This window comes from Hetaerina americana, unplaced genomic scaffold (genome assembly GCF_022747635.1).
Source record: "Hetaerina americana unplaced genomic scaffold, ioHetAmer1.1.p SCAF_4, whole genome shotgun sequence".
Classification (NCBI taxonomy): Eukaryota; Metazoa; Arthropoda; class Insecta; order Odonata; family Calopterygidae; genus Hetaerina; species Hetaerina americana.
Window position 1 is genome coordinate 65,756,145 of NW_027286985.1, and position 23,961 is coordinate 65,780,105.

The 23,961-nt window shown below is 39.2% G+C and overlaps 2 non-coding genes across 2 annotated transcripts; one reads left to right on the plus strand and one right to left on the minus strand.

The window, feature by feature from the left end:
- Nucleotides 1-19,312: 19,312 nt before the first annotated feature.
- On the minus strand, nucleotides 19,313-19,427 carry TRNAL-CAA (transfer RNA leucine (anticodon CAA)). The gene is made up of 2 exons: nucleotides 19,390-19,427; nucleotides 19,313-19,358 (listed from the first exon to the last, which is right to left on the minus strand). It is a non-coding gene; the product is annotated as a tRNA-Leu (tRNA).
- Nucleotides 19,428-21,716: 2,289 nt separating this feature from the next.
- On the plus strand, nucleotides 21,717-21,831 carry TRNAL-CAA (transfer RNA leucine (anticodon CAA)). Its single transcript has 2 exons — nucleotides 21,717-21,754; nucleotides 21,786-21,831. It is a non-coding gene; the product is annotated as a tRNA-Leu (tRNA).
- Nucleotides 21,832-23,961: the final 2,130 nt, after the last annotated feature.

Genomic DNA, 23,961 nt, shown 5'->3' on the forward strand with positions numbered 1-23,961 from the left:
AAAAACTCCAGCTCGTCGAAAATCCGAGTAAAGGTCCGACGGTTTTTCGATCGCAAAAAAATAAACACGAGATAGTCTATTCCATTTGGGGCCTCATGGTAGATGAAGTTGCACTGACCAGTAGTTTGGTGCCGCTCCTCATGGCGACGGTCCCGTCGACGGTGACCCTAAATCCTCTCGGGGTGCAGTGCTCCTGCTTCCTCGTGAGTTGCTAAGTCCCTCTTCGGCTTAGGAATCGGGGGCACGACGCTCTTCTCAAAGGTTTGCTGGGGGGAGGGCGGGAAGGTAAAAAAACAAACGGCGTTCCCTTTTGGGAGGGAAGAAGGCGTGTTGCTGCAGAGACTGCAGATCTGCGATTGCTGTCTTGGGAGACCACGGCACCGAGTTTTATACCCACGGGAGAGAGAGAGAGAGGAGGAGTCAACTGCGCGAGGAGGCGAAGCCCCGGCGTACCCTTTCCCTCTTCTCTCTCTTTTCTCTCCCATAAGATGCCAAGCAACGATGACCCTCGGACAATCTTCCGAAGTTTACCCCTCCCCAACCCACCGGCACCGTCGACAACACGGCCACCCCCGCCCCAACACTGGTGAGAACGACTCCCTCCACCAACTCCTCCCACATCAACCAACCCCCTCACCCCCCACGAACAACACTCTCGATCGAAACCTGTGGAGGAGTGGGACCTCCTCCCCCTCCAAACATGCCCCCCCCCACCTGAAACACCTCTCCTTCGGAGGAAGGCTCTGAAATCAGCTGCACCCAGCCAGAGTGAGGGAGACGGACAGCCAGTCGGGCTTTGAGGGAGGGAGGAGGGTGGGAGATGGGTGGTCGGGGAGGTAGAGGGTGGTGGGAGTGAAACGCACTATGGTTGTGCGGCCGGAGCCCGCAATGGGCCAGTGGGCCGGTGGGTCGACGGCGGGGGAGGGGGAACAGCCGCGGAGAAAGGGGAGGAAAGGAAGGGTGGTGGAGAGGGGGAAGGAAGGAGAATAAGGAAAAAAAAGAACTTCCACGTGAGAAGAAGTATTGTGGGGTATATATCTCTTCACTTTCCCTACTTCTGTGACTCCCTCCCCCGTCTCTCAACCCCTTCGATCTCCCCCCTTCCCTCTCTCCGGGTAAGAACACAAAAAGAGGAGCTGTCGGGCGCGTGGTTTGGGGGGTGGGGATGAGAGGGTTGCGTCGACGACGGCGGGAAGGAAAGAGGTTCTTTTGGAGGGGGTGAGGAGGAGGAGTAGGGGATGAGGGAAGAGGTGAGGAAAGAGAAGAGATCTAGAGAATTCTTTGCGGGGGGGGAGTGAGAGGTGGAGGGGAGTGAGTGCAGAGGGGAAGGAAGAACGGATTTCATTTGGGCCGAAGAGTGCGCTGGTTGGCTGTGCAGGTGGGTTAGAGAGTCGGGAGCGGGGAGAGGGTTTGGAATCACAAGCAAGTTTTGGATTGTAGGAGATACACGTATTCTTCGTTTAGGCTCCGGAGGGCGTGTCTCGGATACACAGGATGTCGGACGGAAAGAATAAAAATGCGCGAATGATGCCAACGAGGATGGAAAACGTGACGCTTCACCTACAAGCTTATTTAATAATCTATAAATTTTGGTGATTCAGCGTTAAATTAGAATGTAGCGGAGTAGCAGCCCACACGCAAGTGAACTAATGGACCTGGAGTGACATTCCCGAAGGGAAGATATATCAGTGACCAATCCTCACCAGATTTTCTACACTTAATGAACTGGGGGTAGAAAACAAATTTTCCTCGCAAACTTCTGCCCTGTTCTCCCTATATATGCCGAAAGTGATCAAATAATAAAATCTTCGTAAATGGTGTGTTTATAATAGTTTTTTTCGACAAAAAAAGCTTAGGTAACGGCAGCAGCAGTGGATGTTTTATTTGGACAGAGCTGCCAACATAAACATCGTGCCAAAGGGTGAGCAGTCAGAGAATATCAATGAATATAATGTCCTTTCGTGCGCTGGTACCAAAAAACCTTCTCCGTAAATTTTCTGGCTAAGGTGACTTGAATGTGATTCCATAGTGGCCAACCATGGACATAAATTTTAATTTTCCAAAACGGGTTCACTATTCATGTGAGAATATTTCAGTTTTCAACGTACCGACGAAAAATAAAGTATACTGGATGTATGCCGCTTGATATATCACCGTGATAAGTATATTATCCATGCGAGTGAAGTTATCGTTTTAAGCCGGCAGTGATCGATGGGTACTAGGACACTTTTGATTTAAAGTCGACGGAAATTTGTGAGGACAATCCAACGGTTCGAGTACTCTATTCAGAAATTAGAAGAACGTGTTGGAGAACCGTGGGCCTTGCGGTGGGGAAGAGGTGCTCGTTCTATTCATTGCGGCTTCGGGGGGAGTGGTGGGAAGGAGGTGGTGGGGGAACTGGAAGAAGACATAAAACTTCCGAATGGCGAGAGAGCAGGGACGTACACGAAAGACAGTTGGGTGAAAATATTTGGGATGATAAGACCATTAGGGTCACGGAGAGAAAGAGATGACCAAATGGTTGGGGACGGAGGGGAGTAGAAACGGTTCATGTGGGGAGGGGGAGAAGAAAATGGGGGGGTGGTGAGAAGCCGAGGAGACTCGAAGAGAACACGTCGTTCAGAATGAAAAAAAATACGACAGGACGCTGGTGGTGGCTTGAGGGAGAGGATGGATTTGGGAAGGTAGACCCGACTTTTACGACTCAAGCGGAAGAGGCGTCAAGAGGGAACGGTCGTCGTTGCCGAGGAAAGATGGGAAAAAATGAACGAAATATCGAGGGATCGTCATTTTGAGTCGCAGGAGACGGAAACGCGGGTTTTTTCTTTATTCGTGCAGAAGAGGATATGTAAGAGTAAAATATGAGCGGCAAAGCATGGTGAGGGAGAACGAGAAAAACCAGTTGGTCGTCCGGCCCCCGATGGCTCGTCTGGCCCACAAAACGGAAGATCAAATTCCTCCTCAAAGCGTTTCCGTGTTCGTTGATTTCGTCGTGACTTACTCTGCACATGCGGGGATTTTGATTCGAATCGTCACTCGCGGAGTCCATTTCCGAAGTCATATGCAGTGGTTCATAAGTGCACTTCCGAAATCTTACGTGTCCGCGCTCAACTAGAGATTTATCTGGCTGGACCAGGGGAAACTTTCTCATGACTTGAAAGGGTGCTCAAACGAAAGCTGACACACGATCACGATCATAATGGAGGTTGCTTGCAAATAGAAAACAGTGGATAGTTCTGGTTGAATTTAGAATGTTACAATTATTTCAAAACAATACAAATAACGGGATTAGGAAAGAGGCGGTTACATGAAAAGTTAATACGGATTCCTAAAGAGACCCGATACTCTACGCTAAAATAGTTAGGTGCCTACGCAAGTGACACTATAGTATTAGGATTGACTAAGTGGAAACACATCTTCAGGAATGAAGAATACAGGATATTTTTCCACTTTATTTTATTTCAGGTATAAATAAATACCTGTAACAAAATCATCTTGTTAAAATGTGTGGAAATATTGACTCAAAATTTCTAAAGCTCAAACTAATCCGCAGGACTGAATGGAATGTTATTAGGTAAAAAGTCGTTCCAGGCACTTATGTATCCTGAAAACGATTAGCATACTCTCGGATTACGAGAATATGCCATCTCCGGAGAAATGAAGAGAGTCATGGAAGCAATTTAAATTCGAGACTTTAATCCGCTGGGAACTCTTATGTCGGCGGGGCAGCCAGAGATCAAATTACACTTAGGACCGCGACGAAATAAGACATATTTTCAATATAGCATCAAAGCTCGAAGTTCTCATCGATGTATGGTGAAGAGCATTGAAAAACGAAAGAAAAAAAATTTCGAACCGCCCTAATGCCTATCATTTGCAGCGGCAATTCCAAAAACAAGAGGCATTTTGTCAATAACGCGGGCGCGCGCTAGGCCAGGGAAGTGTGGAGGAAAAAAAATATTCCCTGAAATACCTTCCTCTATTAGATCGCGACGCATTTTCGAGTTTCCTCGGCACCCATGAATTTCGCTGAATGCGAATGCTTTCATCTAGCGCCTTTCTCCATCTCGTCCCTCGGGCAGGTGGCAACCACCGCCCTAAAGAATGGAAGACGCCCCTCCTCGCTCCCCCTCCCATCCATCGCCCCAGTCCTCGCATGCCTCCTATCTCTTTATGATATTAATTGAGGCGGGGAGGAAGGAAGCCGTCTGTACTCTCCTGCCCTCCCTTTCCATCGCAAGAGAGTTTTTGCATGACGGATATTTTGTACCACCGCCCATCTTCTTGTCTCTCTCTTTCTGTCTCTCCGTTTAAAATAAAGGCATGATGGCCATAAGCGTTAAAAAGTGTCTATCACTCATGAATGTGCGTAGAAGAACCCTTCGAACCAAAAGTTCGGTTCAATAGGAGAGCCAAGAGTTCACCAAGCACCGACCGCGCGAAATTGACACATTTAGGTTATAGGGACCAGTTCCTTTTCCTGCCTGCATTTTCTCGCGAAGTTTTATCGCCTATAAAGTCGAATAGCTTGTGTCCATCCGGGGTCGCCTGGGGACATAATAGCCTTTGAGGACGGGAAAGGTGGAGCTATTAACCAACTTTTACTATGGTGCCCGAAATGAGTATAGGCAAATATCATTTGTGCCTGCATAATCTATTTAGGGTGCCCATACCTATTTCCACCTTTTTAACAATAGCAGTCTAAAAGTGAAAATTACGACTCATAGAAACGCGATTAGAGGTTACCTCCACAATATTAAGCATCCTGACAGTTTTTTCATTTGCACATGCTAAAATATACTTACAATATACTTACCATATAATTACAATATATTTACAGACATATTAACAATGTACTTGCAACGTACTTAAAATGCACTTCTACATCAGTACATCAGTTCCTTCGTGCGTCTTCGAATGACCTCTGAAATTCTCCATTCTAGGTAATTTATTTCTCGGTCTGAGGGGGTTGTCCGGGGTTTCTTCAAGTATTTTATAGAGTTAAACAACAAAACTTCGTATATTAAGCTCCATAAAAATGTAAGTCGATGTTTCGAAACGTGTAAAGATCGGGTTACTCTCATTCATAGAATTTTCTTAACATTGATATTTAATAGGAAACGATTCATCTGTTCTCATGTATGCGGTAATAACCAGCACGATTTATCTTCAGTTTCTTTCAATCTGTGTGGTAATTAGGTTTTATTCACATCCTATTTAGCGGGGGGAGTTTTTCCATGTGGGCCGCGAGGATGTACCGAAAGGCATCTCATACAGATCTCTAAAATAATTTAGTGGGATAATGCCACGGCATGTTTAGACGCCTGCGCGTCGTGAATATTGCCAAAGAAGGGCGGAAAATATAATAACCATATGAAAACTTTGAGTTTGTGTATGCAAGCCCCGTATAGTTATGGACCAGAGTGATTTAGTGCATTTGTCCCCGAAGTTTTGGATTTTGATTGGATTCGAACAGTGATACCTTGTATTTAATAGATTAATGAAGGCTGTGAATAACGTGTCAATCGTAAGAAGACAGTCTTATGTGAATATTGCGAGTAAACAGAGGACCTTTTGTTGCTGAGAGGTGGAAACATCAAAATTTAGGAACATGAATTTGCCGCAGTACGTAAGTATTACCTACCATACGGTAAGATTACGCATTCTTTTTGTGATTCTGAGAATATTAAAAACCATCCCTCTTCGTATCATTTTACACTGCCTTGTTATCTTGAATTTTTTTATATGGTCAATATTTCAGGTCATTAATTTCTCATTACTGAGCCATTTCATGGACATTATTATTTTCCTTAGAAAACGTTTTCCTCATATCACCCTCACCCTAACGTTGATATACTTGGCTACTTCTCTTGGATGAATAATACTTTTATAACTTTCGCAACCATTGGTCTCTTAAAAGAAATCCGGCTTGTAGGACCACCTCCGTTTTTGAGATCATAAATTTATCTCGCAAGCTTTGGGCATCTTTGAATGGTGGTGATGATGAGGTAACTAACAGCCATTTATTATATTATCATGACCTTTTTCCTACTGTGCGAGTTTAAGCTCGCAATGCCAACGTTTTATTGCCATCTTAAAAAGATTTCATTGGCAAGGGCCGGGCTTAAATACATTGTGAGGGAGATTCATTCAAGGTAAGTGGGATGGCCTAATAGATAACGTCTGGTCCTGGATGCATAACTGAAGGGAAGAGATGGCGTATCCAGCTTCAATCTTAGGTGCCACGCTCGCTCCTAGTCACCCAAGATGGAACATCTAAGGAAACGCATCTCCGCTTCGCTTTCCCTTTCACTTTTCCGACTACTCCTTGTATTGATGTCACCGGTCTTAGATGAAACAACTTCCTACCCTCAAGCTGTGTCACGCTAATCAAACGACTCAGTAGCCGTGGCCCTTCCCAGCATTAATGCACCTTATTTACTTCCTACTGAGGATGGACTCCTATTTAGCGAGCGGAAGATTTTACTCATTTTCCGGTCTAAGGGACGATTTTATTTTTACGCCCGACACGTCCGACCGTAGTCTTGGCACGTTTTAAAAGCAAGGGTAAATTTATTCTAGTATACATTCGCGGCCATTAGAATATCAGTGCGGATCGTATAAGAACGAGGAGGGTATTCAATCTCGAGTAACTTTTTTGTGGAGAATTGATTCGTTGAGCAATTTTTACAACCTTTCGACGGCATACCAAGAATCAATTGAATGGCAACGCGGAAGCTATCTTTTATCGTGGGTAATCGATCCATTCAAACCAAACCACAATATTCACCCCGAGGACTGGTTGGATGTTTCAAAAACATCAAACATTTCTCGAGAGCAATTTTAAATTTAAATGGTATTCCATCATTGGCTGGTAAGGGAAAATCACCAGTTAAGGAAAATACATTCTTGCTAATACCAAACATTCACACCTAAAAAAAATCGGGAATGATGAAGGTATTCCATAATAAGAAACTTCTAGGGACACCATTTTGGCACTCCTTATTTGTAAATTGAGATTAAAGGATCAAAATTATATCTTTCACATTTAGGAGTCCCGGGTTTGGCTTCCGGTTATGTCAAATTTTAATTTTCACCGTGGATATCCACCCTTTCACGCGATATTATGTTTCCATCTCGCGACTCCCCTACGCCCTGACCCGAGAATACGTCTTCTTGGCATTTTACTACTGATACTCGTTTTGAAAATGTTAAAATTTAAACTCACAATTCCATTCAGATGTATCGGTACTGCTCTATTCGGCTTTGCGCGTGACATGGTCACGATGGATTAAACGGTTTCTGTTTTAACTGTGCACAATCATCCCTTTTTTTTTCCTCACGAGCACTCCACACTTCCATACCCCTAACCCCTTCCTTTCCCATCGCACACCCCCTCCTCTCCCTCTCTCGCCCTCTTCTCCCCTTCTCCTCGCTCCCCTCCCTCTCGGCGGTTGAAGTTTCGTCGGCCATCGGTGGACCTCAGTCACCTACTGGGACCGCCTCGGCCTGCAAGGAGAGGTCCATCCTTCCCTGCTCCACAAACTTCCTCACCTGGATTCGCTGCGCAGGAAGTGGGGGATACGCCATTTGGGGCTAGCTTGTGCAGTCAGTCCGCTAGCGAACGGGTTGCAATGGGGTGTGGTCACATATAAACTGTCTCTCGTTGTCCCGGCGGACATAGTCCCCCGGGTCGAGGAGAAAGAAACTTGCGTTTCCGCATTATTTCCTAAGTGCCACTGCATCCAGCCTCCTCGGATTCGTATTCGCCTCATGCCACCACGTCCTGTATTCCTGTATTTTTTATTTTTTCGTAATTATGAAGAGTATTACAGTTCTATATAAATCGATTCAAATTCGAACACTCGCCGCGAGGAGTTGGTATGTGGTGATAAAATGATCAATAGCCAATTAGGAATTCGACGAGAGTCAGACGGCAGCGGTTATTGGTAGAATACGAAGAGTTTTGCGAGCGGAGGTTTTTGTAATAAATGCTTGAAGTTTGTGAGGGAAAGCAATATTTAGTTGCAGTGAGATCAGCAATATTTCGCTCGTTGATACAAATCTCACGAAGCCACAACTTTCTCAGTTATCCGCAGACTTACAAATAATGATGAACAAGTTTCCTGTTTCAGTTTAAATTGTCGTAACTGTCTTATAAAAGCGTTAGGACTTCACCTACATTTCCTATCCCTTATATTTATAACTGTGAAATAGTTTTATATCGACGTTACGGCGTCGGAAAACACGCGATGAGGCTGAATGTGACGGCGATAAAATGATTAGAGACTCATATCCCATCGCCTTGAGGGGAAGTGGGTGAATATCTAGTAGATCAATAAAAATGGGGAAAGGGTCGAGGAAAAACATGAATTTAACAACTGGAGCGTGATTTTGCGTATCGAAGTCTTGTGAGATGACAGCGGATAACTGCCATGCGCTGCGAAACACAACATAAGATATACCGATAGCGCTGAGAAATGTGTCCATGCTGTTCCACTTTCTTAGGGAACAAGAAACGGGTAAAAAAAACAAATTTCTCTACTCATTCCATGATTGGCATTTTCATTTAATTTTAAAGATTTCTGTCTTTATGAACTCTTCCCCTTAGGTATAGTTTTCCGCGTCCACTGGAATAGCAATAATGTCTATATGAAATGGCTACAGTCAAAGTGTGCGTATGTGTGAACACAAAAAGTAATATTCTGAACGCCATTATAAGAACTTCTTCTCGTTGATTTTCATTTCGTGGAAATGGTGTTAAAAGTCGCAGTTCAAAAGTATAAGTAAGGTTTTACTTTATATATATATATATATATATGATTTCGTAGACGTAACACGGAAGTGCCGAATAGTACATTACACAGTAACAAACAATATAGAAACACAAAAAAACAGTTATTACTTCTCTATCTTCCGATGAAGACGGAGTAGAATTCCATCAAAATTATCAAGAAATAACGCGTGAGTGTTATCTTTTATATTTATATATATAACCCAAAAATAAAAGAGACTTGGCCTCTATTATAGATTTTTTGAAGCAATATCTAACAAAAATGTTAATAAGTGACAAAGCGGTAAAAACAACCAAGGAATCCAACTCTTGACTTCTAAATTAGTAGGTGATTGGGCTATCTGGCCGCTAAAGATACAAGCATAACATTATCAAATTTAGAATTTTTTATTATTAAATTAAAGCTCTTTGTTTCACAAATGAAAAAAATTACTAATATATTTCAATTCCGTCGAGTCGTATTAACTCGGAATTACTGCGGGCATAACGCACGCTCAACACTGTGAATGCACATTGAGATGATACAAGATTTTCAGTAAGCTGAAGATGGCAAAATTAGAATGCTCAAAACTAAACTGTAAATTAAGCCAATAAGAACAAAATAAATTAATGAATAACGTCAAAAATAGTCATACATAACAAAATCATTACTTATGTCGTATTCTCTGATAATTTTGAAAGCGGATTTAGATCATCATACTAGTCAGCATCATGTCCTCTCTTTCCAATGATAGAATTTATTAGTAAGTATCGCAATTTCTTTAGGAATGCATATTGCCAAAGGTGCCATGGTTTATTCCATAACTATAGAACGTTTTGAAGCCACGTATTACACAATCACGTGTTTTATTTTTAGAAAGGGGGAATGAGGATCTTAACAAATCATGTTAAAGTGTGTATATTTGGGAAAGCTAAATTTGAGCGAATGGCTCAAAAATTTCGAGGAAAGCTGTAGCTATTACGGTTAGTTAAACGCTGAGGGAAGCAAAAATTGCCCGCTTTCATTGAAAGCAATTGTCCACGTCTTTTGAAAGACCAAAAATCCTGGAGCAAGAAGCAATTTTGAATAAAATTGAAGCCGTTCCCAGTTTTTTGTCTGCTTAGCTGTCGAAAACAGTAGAAAATTTGTTAGGAAAACACTCTGGATTCCGTTCCGTCCCAGTATGTGCATTCTTTGCGCAGAAGACTTGAGGAAGAGCAACTATGTTAGGCGCTTCAACTTAGTGCGACTTTCAATTTCTCCCCATTGCCGGGAGGATTACATGGGAAACTGGTCGTACGGAAGCGACTTTTCTAATCTCTCGACCGCCGCAAGTAGATATCTTGGCTCGCACTGCTGTCTAAACATTTTTCAATCGCGAAAAGTACGCAATGGTGCGTAAGAAGGAAAGCATCATCGTTGCGATGAAAGGGAAGGTGGAGTTGATTTCGAAGTAAGGAAATGCAGCGAGTCTAGACCTCTTGGATCTTTGGCACCGATACCGACAAAGGTCAAGTCAATTGACGAGGGTCAATGCATACACACAGGCTGTGCATCATCTCAATTTTCATGGAGAAAATTTTGAATGCAGCCGGATAGTTTTCTAGTTTTCACCGCATAGAACTGGAAGGAAACTGCAGTTTCCTTCTCAAGTATACATAATTTCTCGACGGCCGCCATCTTACATCAGCGTACGGGATGGAGTAAGGAATTCAACTTTTTGCAGAATAATCCACGACAATGTCCGCGTTTCAGTAGGAGAGTTTCACATCGGCCACAGAGTTTTAAAGCTCTTTCTCGGTTTTTTTCTTCATCAAATCTGTGTGAAATATAGATGCTGTGATTGCAATACTTGGGTTCTCGAAAAAGCAATTCAAGTAGATATAAATAATTGGACATGTTTCGGATGCATATAGTATATGAAAATGTATATCACTACGTATGTAAGAGGTATTAAACAATTTCGCAGCCTATACATTTCAAGATGAAGATGAAAAACAACTTTCACGCCTCTTTAGAACGTAGGTGTTTTAACAATTAAAATAAAACAGTATTTGTGCCTTTCTTTTAGTCATCTTGATGTTTTACAGCTATTTTCAAAATAAAAGAATAAGAATGTAAAATGTTTAGAATGGATACTGTTTATTACATTCTTTTATATTGAGAGATTTTTTTGATGAAAAAATATGAGTCAGTTTTGAACGATTTAACTTTAGAAAAAAATAATAAATATGATATCATGTACGATAGTGTTTATCAAGAGTATTTACATATGTGATGTCATAATCTAAATCTAATAATCTTAACACCAAATGGTGTTAATTTTATTGTTAATGTTATTGGACCAAAAAGTAAAATTACTTGGAAAAGTTTGTTATTCCTTGTGTTGGTTAGGAACCAACTATGTTAATTTTACTACTTTAAATATATAATAATAGTCACTATCATACAGAGAATCAGCTCATATATAGTTTTAATTTTAGAACATACTTCTAAATAATAAGATTTCAAAATAGAATCCCAATGAAAGAATCCCATATGAATATTAGTGCATGAATAGATGAAATAGTATCGCTTCTTTCCTTTTAATAAAATTCGAATATCTTTCACGTGCGAAAATACCAATCTTACTGCTTTTGGGATTAAATCGATGATTTCATTAGGATTAGAAAATTAGAAATGGTAGAACTGGCATAAACTTTTGTTTGGCCCTTGGTGTACCTGTTTATGGATTAATGTGATGTTTTACTTTATTCTATTTGGGAAAACTGAGATGTAAACAGTAAATTAGAATAAATAGTTCTAATGTATGGTTTTCAAGTCTACAAAATCTAATCAGCAGAATCATCAAAGTCTTCACGCGGATGTTTACTGTTTTCTTGGAGAATTCAACGCTAAGGGAAATGATGAAGAGCCTGGAGGTCACCAGACACTTTTGGGCGCATAATGGGCAATATCTTGGACGATGAAAGTGGAAGTCAAATATTTTGGAACCAGTGAAAAAAGTGACCGCCTGGTTTGGTGATGAAATATGTTTCCAAACGGCAAGGAATTTTTCTTGAGGGCGTAAGAGTGGGGTCCATTGTTGTGCGACAGGAGTGAGCTCCAAACACTTCTCTCAAAGTAGCCTGAGTTCAAGTGGAAGAGAGGATATCCTATTTCCATGAAATGCAAACTGAAAAAAATGAGGTCTCTCCACATGAGTTGAATTGCGCTTAAAAGATAAATTATATTTTTAAGAATGTCACTGTAAGCGAAGTAGATATACGTGCAGATCACTCATTTTTATATGTATATATTATTTCGTAAAATCATATAAGGCCATCGATATCAAATCCAGCTACTTCTAGCCCCACGTGCCTAGTTGGATAAACTATACCATTTTAATTTATAGAAGGATTAGATAATATGAACTCTCATGAATGCTTTTTTTATCATTGAAACTGAGTTATTTTCCAATAAAGTTTGATTAATCTTTAAATGGATTGTAATACATATGTTCTAGACGATTCACAAATTTTTATATGACAATTTATTTTCTCATATAATTGTTTGTCTTAGTAAAAAATTAAATTTTAATAATTTGGTCGTGAAACAAAGACTTTAATGATTTACAGAATCATTATATTCCGATAGCTCCAAAATTTTATTGTTTCTCCTTCTCCAGTGTTCCGAGAGGCAGAGCAGTAGAAAAGAACATTTACCTACGCAAATAGAAAGTAAACACTTTGAAGCTAGATATTGGCATAGGCATATTGCATGCTAAAGCTAATTCTCTCTCATATGTCACCAATGTACTTACCATTAAAGGGACATGAAAGTAAAAAAATATTATGCCCAAACCATCGAGGAATAGAGCCCATAAGGTAACTGACTCCACTGCTTTTACGATTTAATCAAAAATTCAGATCTCATCTCCTGCGAGTGATTTTGATCACCTCGCCTTGAAACCTTGGCTGGGTTGACTTTTTTCTTTTTTCTCCCCATTCGCGTATTCTCGACCATAGAATCGGAAAATCTATTGCATTATAGCTTTTTCTTCCCATTTGGGTTCACGCTTTCAAAATCCGTGCAAGGAATTTGACGACATTTGCGTCATGGATTTTGGCACTCCTATCTCAACCGTCGCTTCCAGACTTTCTTTGGTTGTGTTAAACCGTTCGCTCCTTTTTATCTTAAAAATACAATATTACTGCTTAATTTTCGACGAATAACAATAATTCTGATGTAAAAATCAAATAGTCATGTGCATAATAAAAACTATTGCGGTAAAAGCGCTGAACTTAAGAATATACCTATTTTATTAGATAAGGTTTCACATTGATTGTTCTGAAATTACATATGTAACTCGGGTTTAGTGGCGATAAAACACTGAATGCAAATACCATTTTATTTATTTAACATTGAATTCTACTATATCATAAGTATTAATAACTAAGTATATGAAATTGTCGAGGCGTTTAGAATTTATAAATCCGTACAAAATGTTCAAAATGCAATTAAATGAAGAAGAGACTTTTGGAGAGTTGTGGTTTACCTATTTTGTGACCACTTGAACCTGAGTTGAAGTAGGAAAAATTATTCAAATGACAAAAATATCGAGATGTAGACATAATTTAACACTTTTCAGTTTAGTCAAAATAATAAACCCGGAAAATTCATTCCTATGTGCCTACCAAGTGTGATCAATACATTTTTTAATGTTCTCGATAATTTTTGAGGGATTTACTCACTAAGTATTGAATCGCATAGAAGTAGACATTTTTTCTGACATCACATCCCGTTTATTTGGTACAAGGCTTTTCGATGACATTTCTTGTGTTCTTGCAAACTGCCAATGAAACCTTCCAGCAAAAACAAAAAATATTCTTTTGCTTAAGCTATTTCCCGACCCTAAATGGGGTGTCTTTGTATCTAAAAAATTGTAAACTCATTGGAGTGATTGAATCCTAGAAAAATTAAAGCGTGTTAGTATGAGCTCTTTATTAAAGGTCTTGCGCCGAGGCATGACACGCCAGCTGGTTATTTTTCAAAATTGAGTATTGAGTTTGGGTTTACGGGAAAAGTCCAGATACACTGCTGATATTGAATGAAAGTAATTTATACCTATTGTCTTATGTTATGATTTTTATTGCTCCAAATAATTTTTGGGGTCTATTTAACTTCTTGATCCCGATAACTCTCATTTTATTTCCCTTTTCTCACAGATTCAAACATGAGGAATTAACGCGTTATCGCTTTACAACCTGCCCAATTCATTGTGCACCTTAAATACCGTTCGGGGTTTAAGGTGCTCTGATGACAGCGTTTATGTCGGGCTTTGGAAATAACTCACCGAAATACATAGCGTTAATCAAAAGTAAAGTGTTTCCCGAATCGTAACCAAAGCAACAATTTTGACTATCTGGTAGAAAGACTCTCTAGATAGTTACTTAACATTAACTGAAAATGTTTAAGATTTTACCAAGAAGATGCATCCGGAACCTTCTTCGTCGCTTTTATGAGTTATGTATTACGGGAAGGAAAAGATAAATGTATGCATATCCCCAAAATTCACACAATCCATGGGCACCAAGATTTCTTTGGTCAATTGAGCCAACAAACATTTTATCAACTAATATGAGCCAGTAGAAAGCCGTTTACATGACCACTTCCAAGACGATACTAAATTTTAGAAAAATATTTAAAATAATTAATAAATTGTATGAAAATTATCAATTGAGTCAATAAACCGAAAATTTTATACGGTTTGTGAACAGGGGATACTTAATTTCCAAACCAACCAAACTAGAAAACTCTTCAAGGATTTAGGATTAGAATACATAGTAACTATTTTTTTAATTTCACAGCAAAATTTTTACAGAAAAAATTTTAATGGAATTTTTTCAATCCCATTAATATGTAAATAATTCAATGCATATAGTTGTGCCATTAAAAGCTTAGTATTTTTTAGAATATGTAGTTAATCTTCTGCCCATAATTGACGACAATAACTCAAGAGTTATAATTGTTGCCAGCAATGCTTATAATGAAAAAGTGTGTAAATGGTTATAATAACCCAGAAATGTGCACAATTTATTTAATTAGATGAGTACATTAGAGTGTACATAATAAATTTGGGCACAGATCCTACAATTATAGTAACATTTTCATAACAAAATAATGGAGATGATTGAATCCTGTAGTATAGAACCCATAGAATCCTGTAGTTTAGAACCCATATTCTATAAACACGATATTTTTATCAGCGTTTTTTCGGAAATATTTTCATGGAGGTAAATACTTATGAAGCATATTTTAACTGATCAATTTTCAAGCTTTATAATTCAACGGTTAAACACCAAGGCCTTTGAAATATTTGTCATACATTAAAATAATTAACTTGAGGATAACAAGGAGGAGCAATCAAAATTAAGAGCAGTCATTTCCTGACTTTTAAAAATCAAATTTAAAACAATTTACTCTCCAGGTATACTCGTTTACTCTAGTGTTTAATAGTAAAATTAGCATTAATGGAACCAATTTCTTCGTAACGATAAATAGGAAATAAGATATATAACCTAAGAATTCCCAACTTCGAATTCATTGTCAACACTTTACGACGAAATTCTGATTGTTGGACGTAGTTCGAAAGCACAAATTTCCGCGCGTCGAACGCGAAGATTGCACCGGCCAAATCGATTCCAAGTGAAAATAAGAGCGAGCGCTATTTTCTCGATTTGCCAAGGAATGCATCCACAATTACCACTGTAGAAAACCCCACCTGCGGAAACTATGCAAATCGCGATTAGTATCTCGCAGCGCGTGCTACATATATTCCCCAGTGTTGAAAAAAAGGCCTACTTAGTATTCTATTAGCACCTCTTTTCCACCTCGGCCAGAAAAACTTCGCTACCCTGTCATATTCTTCGGTGGTGGCAGCGGCTATCAGCTTCCACTCTTCTAGCTCTTCGGGCGCCGGAGACTTCAACGCTCGGCAACATCAATACTAGGCTTGACATCCTTTCACCGCGGCCGGTGGCGTCTTCAAGACTTCCTCGCGGAGAGAGATTACTAAATACTGCAACCTTTCACCGTCAAGGTTTGTCCACGCTCTCCCCTCCTCCACGCATCCCATTTCTCCCACAACCCTTTCAACCTTCTGCCACGCGGGATGCCCACTCGAATCTCTCCCGAGGAATCTTTGGGTGGTGGGGTGTTTTCAGTTTCATCATCGAGCCATCCGAGAGAGTGCCACGTTATCGAGAAATGGATGATGACAGAGCAGAATAAAATATTCTCAGATATTTTATTAGCAAATAATAAATTTCTCATCTAAAAGGAATGATAACAATGGACAATGGCGGTATATACCAAGTTGAAGATGATTCATCTACATCTACTTAATACCCCGCAAGCCGCCGCAAGGGCGTGTGGCGGGGGGTGTTAGGACACCACCCGTAATTTAGAAAGGAAAAAAAAACCGCATGCAAGAACCACAAAATCATATATCCACAAAAAAAACATGCCATCCATTCATGCAAGAACACTTACACCCCACACACATGCAAACACTCAATCTACATCTTTTCAAGAACAATGATAACTTATCTCACACAAGCTAGTGAGAGAAGTTCACTTTCTAAATGAGTTTATCTCCATATAAATTGCCCCTTTGTGGTGTTGTTTTTTGCCATAGTGGAACTGGATGCCACGGAATTTATTTGCCTAATCGTTATTAGGCCGTTACTAAAATCCGTGACATCCAAACTGTGTCTTAGACCTGCGTATGATATTTTCCGTCTCCACCACTAAAAATAAGAAAGTTCTGAAAATATCGAATTTTTACTTAGGAGGTAATCAGCAAAGAAACCCGGCGTTGCCAAATATTTCCACATTCCTCTTTTCAACATATATGTATGGAAATATTTTAAAAGAGAACCATTCATCTGGTCCTTTTTCACAAACAATTTATTATAAATAGAAATTGTACCATTATTATGAATAATATTATTCCATAGCAATCGCCAAAAGGTTGAAAATAATAGATGTAAAGTTCTAAGACAAAATAAAGAACGGGAATTAATATTCTTTATCTGACTACCGTTGAAATATATATGAAAATATTTAGAGCAAAATAAGACATGAAATGGACTTTAAATGCCTTGTCTTGAATCCACTTATGTCTGAAATTGAAACTAACTTAATATTTTTAGCATAAAAGATCACATGTCAATCTTATTTTCCTGTCAAAAGAATTAGCTCTTCAGTTGGACTGATTAACCCATCTAGATCTTCTCCTACTACAGAGGGTCTCTAACCCACCCTCTTTGTAACATTTTCTTTCGCACAAACAAAAAGTTACAAAGTTAATTTTCGGCGGCCAAAGCATTTCTTGCTCAAAAGAGCTTCTGATTGTGTATTAATACGATGTTATGAGAATTCTTCATGGTTGAAACCTCAAATGATTTAGAAATGGATGAGCAGAACTAATTCTAAATTACTCCATTTTAAAAACCAGCTTAAGAAACAGTAAATAATAGAGCTACGAGTAAATAGTTTCGAACGTGATTAATGTCAAGGAAGTCAATAAATGAACAATGTACGTCAATACCACTCCTAAAATGAATCATTCACACAATGGTGTATTATATAGCGGAGGCTATTAATAACGGCAAACTATCGATCACATTGGCGTTTGCTTGATGATTTACCTTTAATTTAATGGGAGAAGTAAATATTTTCCTGTGGTACTCTCTGAATGTACGCATAGGCATTAATTTAATGGGAGAACTAAATAAAAAGGCGGAATGATATAAAAGTTATCACTTAAGTTCGATCTTAAAAAAATCCTGCAAATGCTTAGTGAATTAATTCAATCACTTCAGAGTCCATATATTTACTGAATTATTCAAAGAGTATAACAATTGGTAATTATCCACAATATATAAAAAATTGGCATACTTTAATATGATTTCCGGAATAGTCATGCATAATTTCCAATGGGGACGTGCTTTTTTTTAATTTCAATATTTACTGACTGACGAAGAAGCCCCTTCAAGAACGTAAATGCCTGGTTAAAAAAATATCCTATTAAACGAAAAATAATTTAAATAAACGCAGTAAGTGTTCGGAGTATTAAAAATGTTCGGTTTTTTAAACTATTTATTAGTAATAGATTTTTGTTGTTAATTTTACACTTTCCGATTATATCCATAATTGCGCCATGCTTGTTTTAGTAATGCTTCACCCTCTGATGATGTTCCCCAAATAATTATTTTCTCATAAGAGATAGAGATTTCTCATGTTATTGAAATTAACTTTCGCATATATATTTTACGGATTACAAAAGTAAATATATTTTTTTGATAAGTACTAGCACGCGCCCTTATAGCAAAATGCTAAAAAATATCGTATTATTATATTTTATTCAATCTCAAATGGATTATACGTTAGGAACTTCATCATAATCTTCTTATAAGACCCTATTATTTTCCGTAGATAATCTCTAAATGTCCGCACCACTCGTGGCGGCCGATTAAAGTGACCCACGGTTCGTCGAAGAAACCTCAAGCAGCCGCTGACTGTGCATTCACGGGTAGACCCAACCGCGCTTCACTATCGTTGCAAATAACTCAAAGATGAGCAACCAACTCGCCAGAACGGAAGAGAAAAGCAGGATTTCACAACGGCTGCGAACCGTTCCGAATTTCTCGTGCCGTCCATTTGAGAATACTTTATTCCAGAGACGCTCGCTTGCGGCGCAGCAGCGGGGTGTTTGGACGTTCAGATGAGAGGGAAAGGCGCCCTTAGCAGAACCTAATTAACGCCTAGAATCACTTCCATAACGATACGGTAATTATAGCCTTTAGTCCAAGCGTCCCCTGAAGGCACATTGTCGAAACTCCTGATGACTGCGAGAAGCTTTTGAGACTCCAGTCATTGTAGGACCAAAATGAATGTATATTTTAAAGTCAGTAAGTTTGCTTTTGTTTCCGCATGTTTTTCATGTTGTTCTTTAACTATATTTTTGCTGGCAAGTAGCTTATTTCAAGGTGTCTAACTTTGCTAGATTGAATGTTTGAACTAATATCTGTGTAGATATAGATTTAATGATTATTCATGTATATCTGGTAACCTACCACTCCCCGATACACGTCCTTGCGGCAGCTTACGTTATATTGTCGTACATATGTAGATAACTCTCCCAGAGTTTTAATGAAAAGGGAGTTTTACGAGTAAAACTTTGTACTTCTATTTACCTTAATCTATATTTATATATTTTTAAAATGTTTTTCCTATCGGATTTGTAACAAAATAATACCGATTATATGAATCGAGATCCTCATATATCTTTTTATTTATTATTTATCTTGCATTAGTCGGAAAACAGCACCTTGACCTGAAATCGGACTTCAAACATCGATATAACAATTTGAAAATTACATACACCCAAACCCTAGGTGGAGGAAAAACCACCTAGGCGGGAAATGAACCCAATACTGCTGGGTTGGCATACGAGGAAGTTACCCCGCCGCCACCGGGGCCGGCAAAAAGTTTGTCAGAAGTGGGATTCGAACCCACGCCCTCTTACGAGGACCAGAATTCACAAGACCCGTCAATCGGGCAAGAGTAACTTGAGTCTGGCGCCTTAGACCGCTCGGCCATCCTGACAGCTACACATGACTGAAAATCCACCAAGTTTCAAAGCTACCTGAAGGCACCTCTCGATAAAATATTTAAATACTTTTATAATAAGTATATTAATAGGGATTTATCTAATATATCATAATGAAGGCTTTAGATCATAATGAGTAGGCTTTCTTAGAAAGTCTACTCATAAACTAATCGAGAGGTAAAGGCGTGCGAAGAAAAATTAGTACTTTGGATAGGAGCTTCGATGAGTTCAAAAATTGATGATCTGCCTGCTTTTGAATTTTTTTGCATCTGCCAAATAAAATGCTAATCATGTTAAGTTTTCATTCGAAGTTGTGTATTACCACCTAGGCGGGAAACGAACCGAGGAAGACAGACGAAGTTACCCCGCCGACACCGGGGCCGGCAAAAAGTTTGTCAGAAGTGGGATTCGAACCCACGCCCTCTTACGAGGACCAGAATTCACAAGACCAGTCAAACAGCCAAGAGCACCTTGAGTCTGGCGCCATCCTGACATATAGGCTTTCAATAAATACCTTACTATAAGAAAAATTATAACTTTGGCTAAGAGCTTCGATGAATTCAAAAATTGATGATCTGCCTGCTTTTGAATTTTTTTGCATCTTCCAAATAAAATTCCAATCATGTTAAGTTTTCATTCAAAGTTTTAACACAGGAGTTATCCTTTATGCTTCCACACACTGAGCGACATGCCTATTCAAAGGTTACGAATATTCTCCCCGCAATTATATAGCTTAGGGTTGTTCAACTAAGTGTGACTAAAGGAGTGAAGTCCCAAGTCTATTAAAATATTACGCATCACAATTCTCGAATTTGGGGAACCTCTTAATTGGGTTTTGGAAATTTAATTGAAATTTATCTATTTATAGGGCAAATTTTTATTCATTGTTACCTCCCGGTATTTATAGTAGGTCCTAGATTTATATTAGGTGTAGACTCATTTGATGTTACTGTCATTCCATTGATTCTGTTAATCAAGTAGAAATACATCAAGCTGAATTATTTATGTGTAATGAAGTTATGAAGAAGGGAACTGAATGGTGTCCTAAGCGCTTTCATGAATGGTTCCTCATTTCGATTCACAAGCTCGTGATGAATACTGAAGAATTTGTTTTTCTTTCCAACAACATCAGCGGAAGGCACCAAGACAAAAAAATGCTAATGAGACAGAGTAAGTCATGATTCTATAGCAGTGGGCGTGAAACAGGGCTGCAGTGCTTTGCATAAAAAACTCAGATCTCGCGAAGAAGACTCAGTGAATGAATTGCGTCCTCTGGGCTTTCTGAGCATGGTGCTTTGTATTCAGAGAGGCAAGAAAAAAGCAGGCCAAAAATTTCATTCAAGACAGCAAATCATTTCTACACATATGAAGGCATTTTTCTCCTACTCCTGTCATTAGGGCAACTGTGACAATAGCACGTTAACTCGCTATCTCCTGCAAAAGTGAAATGAGAGAAGAAAAATCAGTTCTCCAGCAAGCGTTTTGTTATGTAAAATATTCATTTGCTAAATCGGACGGGTCCACTTTAGGTATGCTGTCTACTGGAAGTAGACTTTAAATGCATCATTCCTAACGACGGAGGTATATTGCTATTTAAGGAAGTTTTAAAAAAATCAACGTTGAAGCATGTGAGTGAGATGTCTTTAATATAAAGTAAACTATTTTAGTAACAATAGTGTTTCAGAAGCAGTAGCAGATGTCCGAGAGAAAATGTCATTTACACCATTAGGAATACACCATTCAGTTCCCCTCTTCATAACTTTATTACTCATAAATAATTCAGTCTGATTTATTTATAATTAATTAACTTAATCAATGGAATGACAGTAATATCAAATGAGTGTCTACCCCTAATATAAATCTAGGACCTACTATAAATACCGGGAGGTAACAATGAATAAACCTTTGCTCTATAAATAGATAAATATCAATTAAATTTCCAAAACCCAATTAAGAGGTTCCCCAAATTCGAGAATTGTGATGCGTAATATTTTAATAGACTTGGGACTTCACTCCTTTAGTCACACTTCGCTGAACAACCCTAAGCCATATAATTGCGGGGAGAATATTCATAACCTTTGAATAGGCATGCCGCTCAGTGTGTGGAAGCATAAAGGATAACTCCTGTGTTAAAACTTTGAATGAAAACTTAACATGATTGGAAATTTATTTGGAAGATGTAAAAATATTCAAAAGCAGGCAGATCATCAATTTTTGAATTCATCGAAGCTCTTAGCCAGAGTTATAATTTTTCTTATAGTAAGGTATTTATTGAAAGCCTATATGTCAGGATGGCCGAGCGGTCTAAGGCGCCAGACTCAAGATACTCTTGGCTGTTTGACTGGTCTTGTGAATTCTGGTCCTCGTAAGAGGGCGTGGGTTCGAATCCCACTTCTGACAAACTTTTTGCCGGCCCCGGTGTCGGCGGGGTAACTTCCGTCGGCGGGGTAACTTCCTCGTCTGTCAACCCAGAGGTCGTGGGTTCGTTTCCCGCCTAGGTGGTAATATACAAGCTCACGAGACCGAGCTACGCAAGGAATGCTGTGTGTGTTGATTAATCAGGGAGGCCGAAAGCTGGGTGGGTAATTTTGTAGGGGTAGGATATTCAGGGAATGGGTAAAGGGTGGAGAGAAATCAGACGTCACCATTAACTCACTCTTAACGATAAGTGCCAAGGGGTCCACTATTCAGCATCCCATTCGACGGACAGTGTACTCAACATGAAGTGCTTTCCTCGTAGTACACCTAGTAGGGATCGGGATACCACGGGAAAATTATCCCACAACCAGGGTTCGAAGCCGGGCACTCGGGGTGGGAAGTCAGTACACCAACCCGATCCTCCGTCGTTAATTATTTCATTTTCATGCAGCGATACTAATAGGACACATTAAAAGCCTATCCGAAATAAAATTAATGAATTGCTTCCAAACGGAACTCGTTTTAATTTTCAATAACATTGTACGCCTATTCTTCGTTTTGAACCTTGAATAAATTACTTTAGCTAGCGTTAATGAAATAAAACCTCTTAATTCTTCAGTAACTTTACATTGTATTACCACCGCAGTAATTAACCCGAGGGTGGGTGGCTTTTGATAGGTGAAGATGGGGACTCACTTCGAACAAAGCCGTATGGTGTGCGAAATTCACACCTTGAGCGAAGCGTGTGAGAGAATTTCTTCCCCTGTGCCATCTGCAGTTTCTCACGTAGCTCTCGTAATTTTTCCACGCTCGGGTTTTAAATGGGGTTGTCCACACGCATCAACTGAGATTTCAACCCGCGACCTTCGTTCAATAGCCGAACGCTCAAGTCAACACGCCATCACGCCGCACCGTCTGCTATAAAAATTGCATGAAAAAAAGCCATGTCATTATGATTTTTCAATTGCGCGTTAGAAAACAATCAGTACGCAGAGCATTTTTTTAAATAGCACTGCAAATTTTTACGTAATGTAAACAAAACTAAAATTACAAGTTAAAACAACTTTAGTAATATCGTTGAAATTAGGTTAGATTTCGGATTTCTTTTTTGGGATAAAAGAAAAGAACGAAAAAGAAGGAATTGTTAATCCATCGAAGAGAAGAAAAAAAGTGAGTAACAAACTTATGTATCACACAAGCGCTTAAGACTCGATTCAACACATTTTAGGAATACGAATGATATTTCATACCTTGAACATATATAAACTCACTAAAATCTATTATCAAACCTTACAGGTAGAAAAACAACATATTGGGACTACCTTTTTTGAATACCATTTTTCCAAAAGCAAGCAAATCTGCTATGCATCATTAAACATAACTAAACTCAAAATTTTCTCAAGGAAAAAAACCAGTACCACTTCTTGCCATTCCACTTTTCCGGAAATATTTCGTCAAAGTGCACGGTATTGATTGCCTTTTTATGGAGAAAAAAGTTTCCAATGTTTATCCCTTACGCAGTTTATGATCACGCTATTAAAATGCTAAAAAGGACGCTCTCATTCTATTTTTACGTTTCCGCTATTTATTGCGGAGAGAATCTTCCTGGTAGATGAACATAATAATTAAATGACCACTGGAATAATTATAATAATGGGTTATGAGTTGATGCCTGATCAATTCACACCCTATAATAAAAAATATTAATTATGCTAAGCTAGATTCAACTTTTACGGAAAATTAATACTTGGCTGTACGTTCTATCAACTGCAACAGAGTAAAATTAGTTGTGTGTTCTACAGTTCCTTGAAATTTTCTCAATAAAAGCCTTAAACTCTCTATTTCACCCCTCGTAGCCTAAAAAATGTTGCCTTATGTCCCCCGCCCTTAGGTGATAGGCCTGGCAGCCATTGGAGGGTGTTTTTCACAAGCTTGTGGTATCAAACGACGGTCACGTGGGGGCAGGGAACGGTGGGGGCAAGGCCTTAAGTCTCGTTTTACAATTCCGCCGCTTCGCATCACTTGCGACTTGACAATGAACGTTCCACGCTGTGATATTAATTCAGCTTTCGGCCTCCCTGATTACTCAACACACATAGCATTCCTTCCGTA